The sequence below is a fragment of the Nicotiana attenuata genome, unplaced genomic scaffold, assembly GCF_001879085.1.
Source record: "Nicotiana attenuata strain UT unplaced genomic scaffold, NIATTr2, whole genome shotgun sequence".
Classification (NCBI taxonomy): Eukaryota; Viridiplantae; Streptophyta; class Magnoliopsida; order Solanales; family Solanaceae; genus Nicotiana; species Nicotiana attenuata.
The window spans coordinates 663,012-676,743 of record NW_017670390.1 but is presented as its reverse complement, the minus strand read 5'-3'; the positions used below and the strand labels follow the sequence as shown (position 1 = coordinate 676,743).

The window sequence follows — 13,732 nt, the reverse complement described above, 5'->3', positions numbered from 1 at the left end:
ATATGACAGGGGTGATCAGATTAAAGAAGATGGCAACAAGGCAGGAAAAATTGGCCATACTACAATAATATATCCTCTGAGTAGTATTGATACTGAAGTGAAAAACCAACCACCAATACAAATTGTTGTAGATTTGTTTAGTAGCGAGCACAATAGAGCCGACAAACAGAATACTACAAAGGGAGAGATTACAATAGCTCCGCCAGACTCCAACAGTTACTCAGAAAAAGACAACTCAAAAATTCATAGTGAAGATGGAATTGAGGAAAGTGAGGAATGGATGCCAGGCGATAGAGGAAGAAGCAGGCAAAGAAAAATAGGAAGAATATCGAGAGAAAAATGTACATCTTCTCACAGAGGGAAGGAACAAAAACTAGCTAATCAAGCACTAGTTTTCCATGATTAGTGCAATATTTTGAAATATTAGGGGTGTGAGATCTAAGAACGCCATACACATATTGAAAACTCTCATCAACAAAAATAATAATGACTTTATTGCTATTTTTGAACCCTTCATTAGTAGAAACAAGATAGAAGGCTATAAAGGGTTTTTGGGTTTTCAACATTGCTTGGCGAACGTCAATGGCCAAATTTGTGTTTTTGGAATGGTCAAGCAATGGTGGTTGCCAATGAAGAACAACAAATTACTCTGAGTACTAATCAATATGGAAATACTGAAGAGATTCATGTTACTACAATTTATGCTAAGTGTACCTCCACAGAGAGGAAAGACCTCTGGACAAGTATAGAAGATATAAGTTGTGGTATTCATGGTCCATGGTGTATTGGAGGCGACTTCAACGTTATTATGGATCCAGAAGAGAAGCTTGGAGGGAGACCTCATAGAGCTCACAAAAGTTTTGATTTTATCACTACAATAGAATCTTGTGCTCTCACTGATATAGGTTATGTAGGGGCTAAATATACTTGGCACAATATAGGAGACCAAGGAAGAGAATATGGAAAAGGCTAGACAGAATTCTTGTTAATGACCAATGGTCATAGAAATTTCAGCACAACTATGTAAGACACTTAGTGAGGGCAGGCTCTGACCATAGGCCTTTACTCATGAGGTGTCATAGCGAGCAACAAAAAGTGATCAAATATTTTAGATTCCTTAATTTCTGGACACAACAATCAAATTTTTTGGATGTGGTACAGAGCTCTTGGCGTATGCAGGTCAGTGGTAATGCAATGTGGAGATTGAACAGTAAGTTACAAGCATTGAGCAGGAAACTTGGTCAGTGGTCTAGAGAAAGCATTGGGGATATATATGAACAATTCAATAGTTGGGAATCTAAGGTACAACAACTGGAAGAGCTAGATCTCCAACAAAATACAGAAGATAGCAGAGAAGAGTTGAATAAAGCTCATGCAGAATATGTGAAATGGATGGGAATATAGGAAACTTTGCTCAAACAAAAACCTCAGGTGAAGTGGTTTCAGGAAGGGGACTATAACAGTAGATATTTTCACAGTGTTCTAACAGATAAAAGAAGAAGATTGCACTTGCACAGAATCAAGAACCATAGAAACATGTGGGTTCAGGGAGACGATAGGATTAACAAAGCTGCTGTGAGACACCTTGAAAAACTTTTCAATCTTCAGGTCACAATTACGGATCATTCACATCTACATTGCATTCCTAGAATTATTTCTGTAGAAGATAATGAGCTATTAACATCTATTACTAGTATCATTGAAGTTAGAGAAGCAATTTTTAAGCTTAATGCTAACAGTGTTGCCGGCCCTGATCGTTTTAATGGGGTATTTTTAAAAAAATATTGGGAGATCATCAAGGAGGATATAATGGACTTTGTTCACGAGTTCTTCCATGGCAAGAATTTAACCAAGTTTTATTCTCATACATGGTTGGTACTTATACCCAAAGTAGAATCTCCTTCAAACTTTTCGGAAATAAGGCCTATCAGTCTAAAAAGTTTTACGACTAAGATCATTTCAAAGATCTTGGCTGAAAGGTTAAACCGTATTCTGTCTAATTTGATATATGACAATCAAAGTGACTTTGTGAAGGGTAGATTAATTACTAAAAATGTGATGTTAGCTCAAGAAATTATTCAGGAAATTGACAAAGAGAACAGAGGAGGCAATATCGTCATTAAACTTGACATGGAAAAAGCTTATGATAGAATGTCTTGGTATTTTATATCTTCAGTTCTCAGAAAATTTGGTTTCGATGATGTATGGGTTGATATCATATGGAGATTAATATCTGATGTCTGGCACTCTATTATTAATAATGACATTAGAGGGGGGGGGGGGTTTCTTTACTTCATCTCAGGGACTCAAGCAAGGAGACCCTTTGTCACCATCCTTATTTAGTATTGCTGCTGAAGTTTATCTAGGTCACTAAACGGACTACACTCAAATCCTGAATTCACTCCATTTCAGATGAACAAGAGAGGACCTCAAGTTAATCACCTGGCATATGCTGATGATATTGTAATTTTTAGCATGTGCACAACAAGTCAGTGAGATTAGTCATGCAACAGATCACCAGGTATGAGAATGTATCTGGGCAAAAGGTCAACAAAGGCAAAAGTTTCTTTCTCACTAACCCTAAAGCAAGAGCACACAGAATAAACAGAATGAGAGAAGTCACGAGTTTCATGGAGAAGAACTTTCCCTTTAATTATCTCGGTTGCTCACTATATGTTGGAAGGAAGAAACTCTCACATTTTGATAACATGGTTACCAAAATAACTAAAAGACTGCATGGATGGCAAGGAAGGATGCTTATTTGTGGGGGAAAAATGGTCCTCATTAAAAGTGTTCTTCAATTTCTCCCTATTTACAGTCTATCTGCTATGAGTCCTCCTAAAGGTACACTCAAATCGATAGAAAATTTTTTTGCAAAGTTTTTTTGGGGAACTTCAGAGGATAAATTAAATTACCATTGGAGTGCATGGAAGAACTTATGCCTTCCAAAATATGAAGGTGGTGTTGGCATAAGATCGATGGAGAATATTTGCAATACTCTTGTAATGAAAAGATGGTGGAGGTTCAGAACTCACAATTCATTATGGGCTTATTTTATGAGAGCTAAGTACTGCATCAGAGCAAACTCTGTAGATAAAATATAGTCATCTGGGGATTCACATGCTTGGAAACATATAACACTGATGAGAGATGAAGTGGAGAAGAACCTGATATGGAAAATTAATAAGGGTAACAGTAGCTTCTGGTGGGATAACTGGATAGAAAAAGGCGCACTTGCAAAGTTATTTCCTACAATGGGAATGAGCAAGAAAATTACAGTGAAGGAATTCATTATGAATAATCGATGGAACCTTGATAAGTTGAAAAATTTACTCAATGATCAAGCTATTCAACTTATCACAGATATTGATATTGGAGATCAAAATAAAGAGGACTATGCCATATGGAATGCATCTGCAGATGGTCAGTACTCCAACAAGAATGCCTGGCAGCTTATTAGGAGCAGGAAGCAGAAACATGAAGCTTTAAACAATATGTGGCATAATTTTATTCCTTTCAAACTTTCTTTCTTGGCCTGAAGACAATATTTTGGCAAGCTACCTTTTGATAAAGTTCTAACAAAATTTCGGAACCATATTGTTTCTGGATGTAAATGTGTAACAATCCAGTTGTGGACTCTATGCAACATACTTTTATAGAAGGCGAGGCTGCTACATACTTGTGGAAGTTCTTCGGAGCTCCATTGGGCATTAGACATGATAGATGGCCTGCCAGAAGAATTTTCAAAAATTAGTGGGATGTAAAGCCAAGCAACAATGTGCATAAACTCATCCTCTATATTGTACCAATAGCAATATGTTGGGAAACATGGAAGAATTGGAGCTCATATAGATATGGTGAACAGAAAATGTTCTTTATCAGAAGATGGAGTATCAGGTTAGCTGGACTATTCAAGCAGCTATATCAATGGCTTTCCCCAGTTGTGCAATTACTTGTCCTCGGACATCCTTCTGTGAAAAACTAGAAACATGGAGACCTATAGCTACTTGGAAGCAAGTCATATTGGAGAATCCACCTACTGGTAGAGTAAAAATAAACACTAATGGGAGCTTTAGAAAAGAATCGGGGAAAGCAGGCCTTGGAGGCAATGTGAGAGATGATAAAGGTGACTTGATTATGGCCTTCTCTTTAACTATTAGAGGTAGCTCTAACAATTGTACAGAGGCCATGGCTACCAGGTGAGGTTTACAATGGTGCTTGCAATAGGGGTATAATGACCTCTATCTAGAGATAGACTCTCAGATAGTGGCCAATATTCTCATAGCTAAGAAGACCAACAACCTGAAGCTACAAAGGATTGTTGAAGATATGATACAGATGATGAATCAAATAGAGGTCAACATAGCTCATTGCTACAGGGAAGCCAATCAAGTGAAAGATATGCTAGCCAAAAAATGCAGTTACAACTGGTAATAACTCCTATTTTCAATTAGACAAGTGGCAGCTGCCTAGGTTTAGAATTAGGTATGACAAAGCGAATTTCTTTGTTTGTTGAAACTTTTGATTGACGATCGTGAGAGGTAGGGTGTATAGTAGTTATCCTCTCATGAAAGATGTATAGGAGGTGAGGTGTCCCCCTCCATTGTATGTAAACTATTTTTTGCATCTATAGACATGGTAGGGGTCTTGTCAAACCCCCCAATACCACATGTGATAATAGCCTGGGTGATTGGCTTAATTAAAACAAAGAGATTAGATGCATTGGACAAGATGATAAGACTCTAAAACTAGTGATTCTCATCCTCAATTTGTCTTTTATAAAATAAAATAATCCACTTCAAAAAGCTATCCTTCCTCAAAAACTATGAGTTTGATCAAACTTCATAATTTTAGTCCACCTTTTATATTTGTCTAAAAAAAATTTATTTATAATATAAAAATTATTAATTTAGTACCAAATAACTTAAAATAACTAGAATTTTAAATTCATAAATTTTAAACCTTGGATTCGCCTCTACTATTCTCGTCTTTTCTGTTTCTTAGATTTGTAGTTTCCTGGTATTGCTTTTGCCACGTTTTTATTCTTAACGTGTTGTTACTGTTCCTTTTTCTTTCTTTATTACTGCATTTCCCCTTCTTAACTGTTGTGCTTATGCTTGCCTGAGCCGATGGTCTATCGGAAGCATCCTCTAAGGTAGGGATAAGGTCTGCGTACACACTATCCTCCCAGACTGTACTTCCTCCCCAGAATCTACTTGTAAATATACATTATTCACTACAAAAAAATAGCCTATTTGCGGAGGGTATTTTCACGTTTTGCAGCGGTCAGCGATCCCCGTTATTTGATATCGTGGCGGTCTTCAAAACCCAGCTGTAAGGTTTGCCGCAATCATTTTGTGGCAGTTTTTTACAGCCCGCCGTAACCATTTAACGGAGGTTATTTTTCGGCGGTTTAAACCCCACAAATTAAAATTTTAATCAATGCGGATCTTGTAAAAAATATTCAACGGGGGATGAAACCGCCGCAAAATAATCATGTTGCGGCGGTTTCAACCTCCGCGATATATTTTCGAAATATGAGAAATTCTATTTTCGCGGCAGCTTTAACCCCCTCTATTTGTTTATTTAATGGCAGTTGTAACCTCCCCTATCCCATGAAGACCTTTTTTTTTGGTGGGGCAATTGTGGGGATACCTGTTTTTCTAATATAATATTTTAATGATATTAAATAAATTTTAAGAGGCATTAACATAATACTAAAGATGCATAAATGTTAAGTAACATCCGCATATTATAGAATCATAAGCAGATAGTATTGTCATTAATCTCAAAAGCTAAACTTAAACACAAAATATCTAGTTCAACCATTCAAGTAAAGTATCATACTTATTTATCTATTACATTTGCAAACAAATTCAATGATTTTCATTAAGATTATTATCACCAGATGATCCTCTTACGCCCATAGGTGAAATGGATCCGCTAGCTGCATCACTTGGCTGCAAAGAAATAAAAAGCATTTAAAGTTTTTTTTCTTTAGTTTTTCAAATTAAAAAACTACATATAGCTAGATTTTATTTACCGCGGCCGGAGCAGGAGAAACAAAAATCCCAACAAACTGTTCAGGTATTGTCCCTTCTTTCATAATCATATATGTCTTGAAAGCATTCATCATTTGATGGTGTGCAGTCATCATTTGAGCATAGTTCTCTTGGCTTTAATAGTGAGCATTTACAATTTGATTGTACTTCTATTCGCATTTGGACGAACATGAACCATTATCACAACTGGAAGAATTTATACCTCCAAAACGACATCTTGTTTGTCTAAAAATTTTACTCGGGATAGCTCCTAACCCCAAGCACCTTACCCTTCCAGAATGCTCTTTTCCTAGCACCTTACCAACGACATCATTTGGTGAAACTTCAGACTCATCTGTGGCGCTTTGACTTACAACTAGCTCAATTTTTTCCTGAATATAATATACACAAAATTCATTGTCATAACTTCAATTAGTAATTGACAACATAAGGATAATGTATATTCTCTAGTCACTTTGAAAACAAAATATTGCAACTCATATTCTGTAATAGGACATTAGCAATCACTTTGAAAACAAATTTATTACACTGAGCATGGGGTTTCTTAATATAAACACAATGCAGTGGTTACTCTAAACACACTAAACCCGGTATCCCCAATAAAGTAGTGAAGCAAAGGCCAGTTCAGTAAGCAATCATGCTTTAAATATATTCTCTGATACAAAAACACAGAGAGGAAGGAATGTACAAAAATTTTGACAGATTCCTGCACAAGATCAGCATCCATATCAGGCAAGTTACAAAGAGAAATTGTCTATTCTAACTCTTGTTTGAGGAGGTAATGGTCCCATGAAGTGTTACAGAAAAAATAGCTCTTTTCACCCCAAGGTCCCAACACCATGTTATTCAGAATTTTGTCTTATATGGCATAGAATTCTGTCCCATCGATGTGTCTACTGCAGCAAGACCTGTCTGGAGTATCTGTTGCAATATCTTACATTGCCCATCTTGTCATTTATGTTGGAATTTTAGGTAACCTCTCAGGCAATTAATGTCTCAAGATAATTACCATTATGTTATATGAAAAGTTAATAAGATCAAGAATTTGACTAGTAGTTAAAATGTTGGCCTTACCTAATAATGTGTGGCAGGAATAGCCATAATAATCATTTGCTTTATACTGAAATCTTTGGGAGCTTGTGATGATGAGAGCTGTGTAGAAGAAATACCAGTAACAAGAGAAATAACCGAGACCGAGCCAATGTTGCAACATAAGGAATTAGGACCAACTTATGGAACATATGAAGAAGAGTCAAATTCTAGAAAATCAAGCACTTCAGAGGATTTATATGATGGGAGAATGTGTTATTTGCTATGAAAATACAAGAAACTGCTTCTTTGTTCCTTGTGGTCATTGTGCAACTTGTCAAGAATGTGCTCAGAGGTAAATTATTCTTTTCACAGAGTCTCAATTACTTTTCACAGAAGGAATAAAGTAATGAAGATTCTCATACGAGCAATTTCCTACAGGATCATGGATGTTGAAAGTAAGATGTGACCGGTGTGCAGAAAGCCAATTCATAAAGTTAGAAAGTTGATCAGACTTATCAATTTACAAAAAGATAAGCTAATACTATATATTTTCATAATTTTAGTTTATGTCACATTACATCAGAATCTGTACATCATTTCCTCAGGTAATCGTCCGTTCATTTTAACTACCAGTGGCATAGTTGCTCTGAAGTGTCTGTTAGGATGAAGCTTTTAACAAATAGAAACTTACACATATTTCTCTTGCTGCTTCATTAACATATGACCCATCTTCCTTCTTATGAGTAGCAAGATAGAGTTGCGCTCGTCCAGGGTTTTGTCCAGATTCAGCCATCTATAAATGAAAAATCAAGTCAGAATAACTTGACTAAATAGGAACAGTTTGCAAGTTTAATTAAAGTAAAACATATTGAATTAACATTTATCACCATTTCAGCTCTTCTTCTAGAGTTTGGTTTGGAACCACCAGTGTGCAACAATTTGTTTCTTCCGAATTTAAGCATTTCTTTTACTCATTTCCTTATAAAAATACACATAACTCAAATATACAAATAAAAAAGTATATAATTGAACATACTAATTGAAGCACGCAAATAAATACCATTGTCTTTTCATTAAAACGGTAAGCAACATAAGAAGTCCATTGATCCCGTGGAATTCCTGATGGAACATTATCCATAATTTCTGCTTTGGTCTTAAGTGGGTCATTGAACTCATACCACAACCTTTGCCTTCCTGAACTCCACTTCTTTCCAATAGAACTATAAACATATGCTCGTGCATTTAACTCAGTTGTCTTAAAACAGAATCGTGGCTACAGGAATAAAACTTCTGTTAGCTAATTTATTACATACAAATATACAGTCTAACGACATAAAACGGAGTTACAACAATAAGAAAATAGAGCTTATATCTTTATAATTCGACCAAAGCAACCATTGAAGTATGACTTAGGTAAATCTGGCCATTTGTTGAAGTGAATTGGAAATAAGGAGCAGTCGGTTGCTAAAATTCCACAAAAGCCTGCAAGAACACCTTGCCCTTCTCCAATTGGCTGATCCATATCATCAAATTCAACCACAATACATTTTCCGTCGGATAAATACATCATATCCTTAACCTTTACTTTGAGTTTCTTGGTAGCTCCTTGCGAATCTTTAAAAATAAACATCAAGTTAAAAGATCGAACTAACTTTTGTACATCAAATTCTGCATAAACTTCAGCTTATACTATTCTAAGAATTCAACATGAAACATCAAAATGCAGATTAAGTTGAATATAATTATAACTAAACAATAGATTCCAATTATCATATAATCAGCTATTCAACAAGAGATCATCCGATCTTCAACAGATCGAAAATCAACATATGAAAATTAATGGTATAAGCATATGAAAATTGAAAAGCTAATCAGTTAATCGCTCTATGTGTGGCCTGAACCGAATGAGCCGGTTGTGCTGCAACCCGAACTGATGGGGCCGGCTGTGATGTGGCCTGAACCGAATGAGCTGGCTGAACTGACTTTTGCAAGTTCTGGTAACGCTTGGCCCTTGGCATATCTGGAATCAATAAAATACAATCAGCATGTTAGTTGCTCTATAGAGAGTACCTAATTAACAGAATCATATAGAATTAGTGCTACGACGAAACAATCAAATAATCTAATTACTTGCAATCTAGATCACACCTTGCAACTTCAATTCAAGAAATGATTAGGAGAGTGAGTGAGCAGTTTACTGCTATGTTTAGGAGAAAGGCTTTCTGTAGAGCAAGATGCAAGAGTTGAAGAAAATAGTGATTATGAAAATGAAGCTGCAGAAGATCAAGAAACAGAGACAGAGGCAATATTGAATAGTGACACTTGAATAAATCAAGATAAGAATTACCTATTGCATCAACTGTCCAATGTTGCGGACACTCACGTCCAGGATGCTTTTTGGATTGTGTCGGCTGTGATGCTGCCTGTACTGATGGATCCAATTGTGATGTGGCCTGAACCGAATGAGCTGGCTGTGCTGCAGCCCGAACTGACGGGGTCGGCTGTGATGTGGCCCTAACTGATGCAGTCTGATGTGCTGCGGCCTGGACTGAAGGTGTCGGTTGAAAAAATGATACCAACTACGGCGTATCATCAAGATGTGAAGGTGTTGACTCAGTTGTTGATAAAGGTTGTGCTACACCTTGTGAAGTAGATGCTGGTTGAACTGACTTTTGCAAGTTTTGGTAACGCTTGGCCCTTGGCATATCTGGAATCAATAAAATAAATTAACTATGAACATGAGGGAAGTTTAGTCTTTATACTAAATTTAAGGCATAAAGCTAACCAACTATTGGATATCTCCTGGCCAGGGTCTAAAGAGTAGTCACAAACCAACAACAGAGACAGTCAAACAACTTTTGCAAGGAGGAAAAAATAATTAAGTAGAACCTCACAAGCCACAGATTTCATAATTGAGAGACATGTTTGAAAAAAGAGCTTAAATGCACTGTCTAGTTGAACATCCACAAGCATAATTAATTCACTTCACAGAAGTCATTTCAATCACCAAGTTTTGGTAACGCTACGACGAAACAATCAAATAATCTAATTACTTGCAATCTCGATCACACCTTGCAATAGTTTCTATACTATAATGCTTTAAACTTGAAGAAACTATAATTCCTAGTCAGACATATGCTCCTCTATTGCAACTTGGATATTCTCATAATTAATATCAAAAAATTGTTCCAATTCTTGTTGTTGGTATGGCTCATTCTCGTAAATTTCTTCTTCATCAACATTTCCCATGTCAAACAAATCTCTTGCCTTTAGATGCACAGCAACACTCCATTCTTTATCAGTTTCATCATCAACATAGTAGACCATATTTGCTTGAGACGCTTCAATATAAGGATCATGGTCCTCGCGATCACAAATTTACTTGTCACTAAATCATGATGTCAGTCGGTATTAATGGAATCGGTTCCACCAAAACCATAAAGATGATGCAGTCCAAATTATGACTTAAGTTTTGAAGCCTTGGTATCATTTCAATCTGAAAATGTACCAGATAAGACTTCTAAGTTTGAATCTTTAAAGGATAATTTAAGATGCAAACTACTTCATTTGCTAAGCATATGTATCAGAAAACCATTTTGCTTTTTATTTTTGATGAAGAATAATACTCATGTTCTGTTCTTCTCCTATTCTCTACAGGTTAGCCATCCTAACTTCGTGTCAACATACGCTACACAATAAATTTATGTTTCTATTAGGAAAATACCAATGCAATCAACATGATATAAAGTAGCACACTCACAAAACTACACCTAGACATGCATGGTAAGTTTCTGCATTCCCCTTAAGCACGTCTGTAAGCTGATGCCTTTTGAGCTCACTTTAATCGTTTACATTTTGGAGTAGTCTACGGAGATAAATGGATCAAATTGAGGAATTAAATAGTCACAAGCCAGAACACTACCATATATATCAAAGAGATATATTCTTTTGCTAACATTTTACAAAATTTCTTGAACAAAAAGTAGTAATACTACAGTATGAGAAATAAACTACCATGTCTAGGGAAATCTAAACTCGTACGAAAAGTTAGCAGAAAATTCCATATACAAGTAATACATTTACTCATCGACTTTGAAGAGATTGCTCGAGCACCAACCTCAAACGACGCGCTAATAAAATCATAAAAAGGAGCAGAGAGAACCTAAATCAAATCACATGCAAAAATTATTGAAATTGGAGCAGAGAAACCTAAATCAAATAACATGCAGAAACTACTGAAATTCAGATATTAGGAAAACATACTCAAAACCCTAGAGGAATTAAAATCGGATACAAACAGATTAGGAAGGAGAGGGCAGAGAGCTGCAATTCGAGTTGTACCTTTTGTCAGGAGATTCAGCGACAAACACGCTTCAATTCGAGTTGTAATTGCTGAAATTCACATTAAAATCGCACAAATATCAAACTTAGAGGAATTAAAATCGGATATCAACTATTTTCGCAATGCAGAGACTGATTTCGCACAACTATTTTCGCAATGCACAAATATTTCGCACAAAAATTTTCGCAATCGGATATCACATTAAATCGCAACTTAGAGTGAACCCTAAATCGTTAGAGTGAAAGACAATGGGAGATTAAAGAGAGAAAGAGAACTTGCCATTTCAGGAGGAGAAAGCGAACCCTAAATCGTTAGAGTGAAGAGCATGCACTGTGATGTGGGCGGTGGGCGGAAACTTTTACCTTTCAATTTCTATGTGGGCGGAAATTTCTGGAAGAAAAGAGGGAAAGATTTCGTTCAGGGCTTGTCTGTGCCAGAAAAGTAAAAAGAAAGAACGGAAATTGAATTTTAGTGCAGAAAAGTAAAAAGAAAGAACTGTGCGTTTGATTGCTTGACAGCAATTGTTTTGAGATTTGCACCACCAAAATTTTAATTTAAGTCTAGGGGAGGTTTCAAACGCCGCAAATTGAATTTTAGTGCAGAGGTCAATAAGACCCCCTAAATTAGATACAATTTTTGGAGGTTAATTATAACCCCGTAATACAACCGCCGCAAATAGACTGTTTTTTTAGTGAAAGAATGAGAGAAAAATGCCTAAGTACCGTATTAAATGAAGTGCACTGTCTCCAGCGATTTCGCACCAGCGGGGACTTGGCCGCACCTGCGGTCCCGCTTTTGCGGACCAAGTGTCCCCTTCTACGGAATTGGCTAGGCCAGCTGGGGCCGTATCTGCGGATGGGCTCCCGCTTCTAAACCCTCAAAATTTTCCCTTTTCTGTCCAGCGATCTCGCACCTGCGGGCCAAGGATCGCACCTACGACGTTGCACCTGCGGAATTTCAATCACAGGTGCGAAAATGACTTAAGTTTCTTGGGTCCGCATCAGCGGAAAGAGGACTGCACCTGCGGATGCGATCCTGCGGACCCTTGTCCACTTCTGCGGTCCCTGACCGCACCTACGTTCTTTCACTTTAATTTGTTTACAGACATATGCGTCTGTAAACTAAAATCTCATTTTTCAAAACCTTGATATCGGGTCCCTAAACAATGGCCGTTCATAATTTTTTACTTTGGATATTATAGGATCGTTTAATCAAGAAGAGGTATCCCTAAATAAATTACCAACTCATTTAATACAATATATCTATGTTATGCCTATATTATCCAAATATTTACGACTTAGGTATAAAAGTAAATACAAATTTATACCTCTCTTGGAGTACTAATAAGGTTCATCTAAGAATTTCAGACCTTTTCCCCTGTATTTTCGCCTGCCATAGCCCAAGTCCGACGCCGTGGGACGAAGCCTGAATCGGATCTCCTAATATTTATCCGGAACATCAAATACGATCTAAGGAACCATAATCACCACCCCGCCATGACCAAATTATATTTTTTGGCATTTTAACACGGTTTTCTTATCCAATGATATACAACTTTTATATGTCCACTATTTAAAAAAAACAGATTTACATAGCTAACCCTCTATAATTCCGTTTAGTCCAAATTAGATTTCTTGTATTCCGGGAGATATGGAACTATAATCAAACATCTCCAATATGCTTGGCCTTGGAGTATCCAACTATCCAATTCATTAGATAGTTTTGAATCCCCCTCTATCCAGAGGTAGGCCTTGACCTACACTGTTTCCTCAATGTAGAACTTCAAATCCATTCTTAGTTGGCACAGAACACAGTACGAGAAAGTTTTGAAGGTTGAACTTTGGGCTTGTTGCTATAATTTTCCCTCTACTCTTTTCTATTTTCTCTTCTACTCTACCAACAGGAGTAACACTTTTCTCTTCATTTAGTTGTTGACTTTGCTGCTCGTCCTCCTTAAGTGGTTTTACTTGCTCTCCATCCGTTAAAGTTGTTTGCACAGGACCTTTGCATCTCCATTCTTGTGTAACAACTTTATTACTCCTTTTTATTTTATGTTGTGCATCTTGCTGATTATCCCCTTTCCCCTTTTCACGACATCCATGGCCAACTACTTGACATACTCTATAGTATTCAGGCTTCCAGTCATATGTCACAGTTTATTGAAAATACTTCCCTTTTGAATCAATCGCTGTAATTTCATCAGGGAGTGGACGATCGATATTTATTTCCACCAACATTCTCGCGAAGGATATCCTTGTTTGCTTTGTGGTACACTCATCTGCAAACATAGGAGTCC

The 13,732-nt window shown here is 36.7% G+C and overlaps 2 long non-coding RNA genes across 2 annotated transcripts; both read right to left on the bottom strand.

Annotated features, from left to right (window-relative positions):
* Window positions 1–6,322: 6,322 nt before the first annotated feature.
* LOC109238742 lies at window positions 6,323–7,999 on the bottom strand. The gene is made up of 3 exons (XR_002069811.1): window positions 7,982–7,999; window positions 7,786–7,887; window positions 6,323–6,433 (listed from the first exon to the last, which is right to left on the bottom strand). It is a non-coding gene; the product is annotated as an uncharacterized LOC109238742 (long non-coding RNA).
* Window positions 8,000–8,244: 245 nt separating this feature from the next.
* LOC109238747 lies at window positions 8,245–11,484 on the bottom strand. Its single transcript, XR_002069812.1, has 4 exons — window positions 11,436–11,484; window positions 9,442–9,801; window positions 8,504–9,114; window positions 8,245–8,367 (listed from the first exon to the last, which is right to left on the bottom strand). It is a non-coding gene; the product is annotated as an uncharacterized LOC109238747 (long non-coding RNA).
* Between the last annotated feature and the right edge of the window lie 2,248 nt (window positions 11,485–13,732).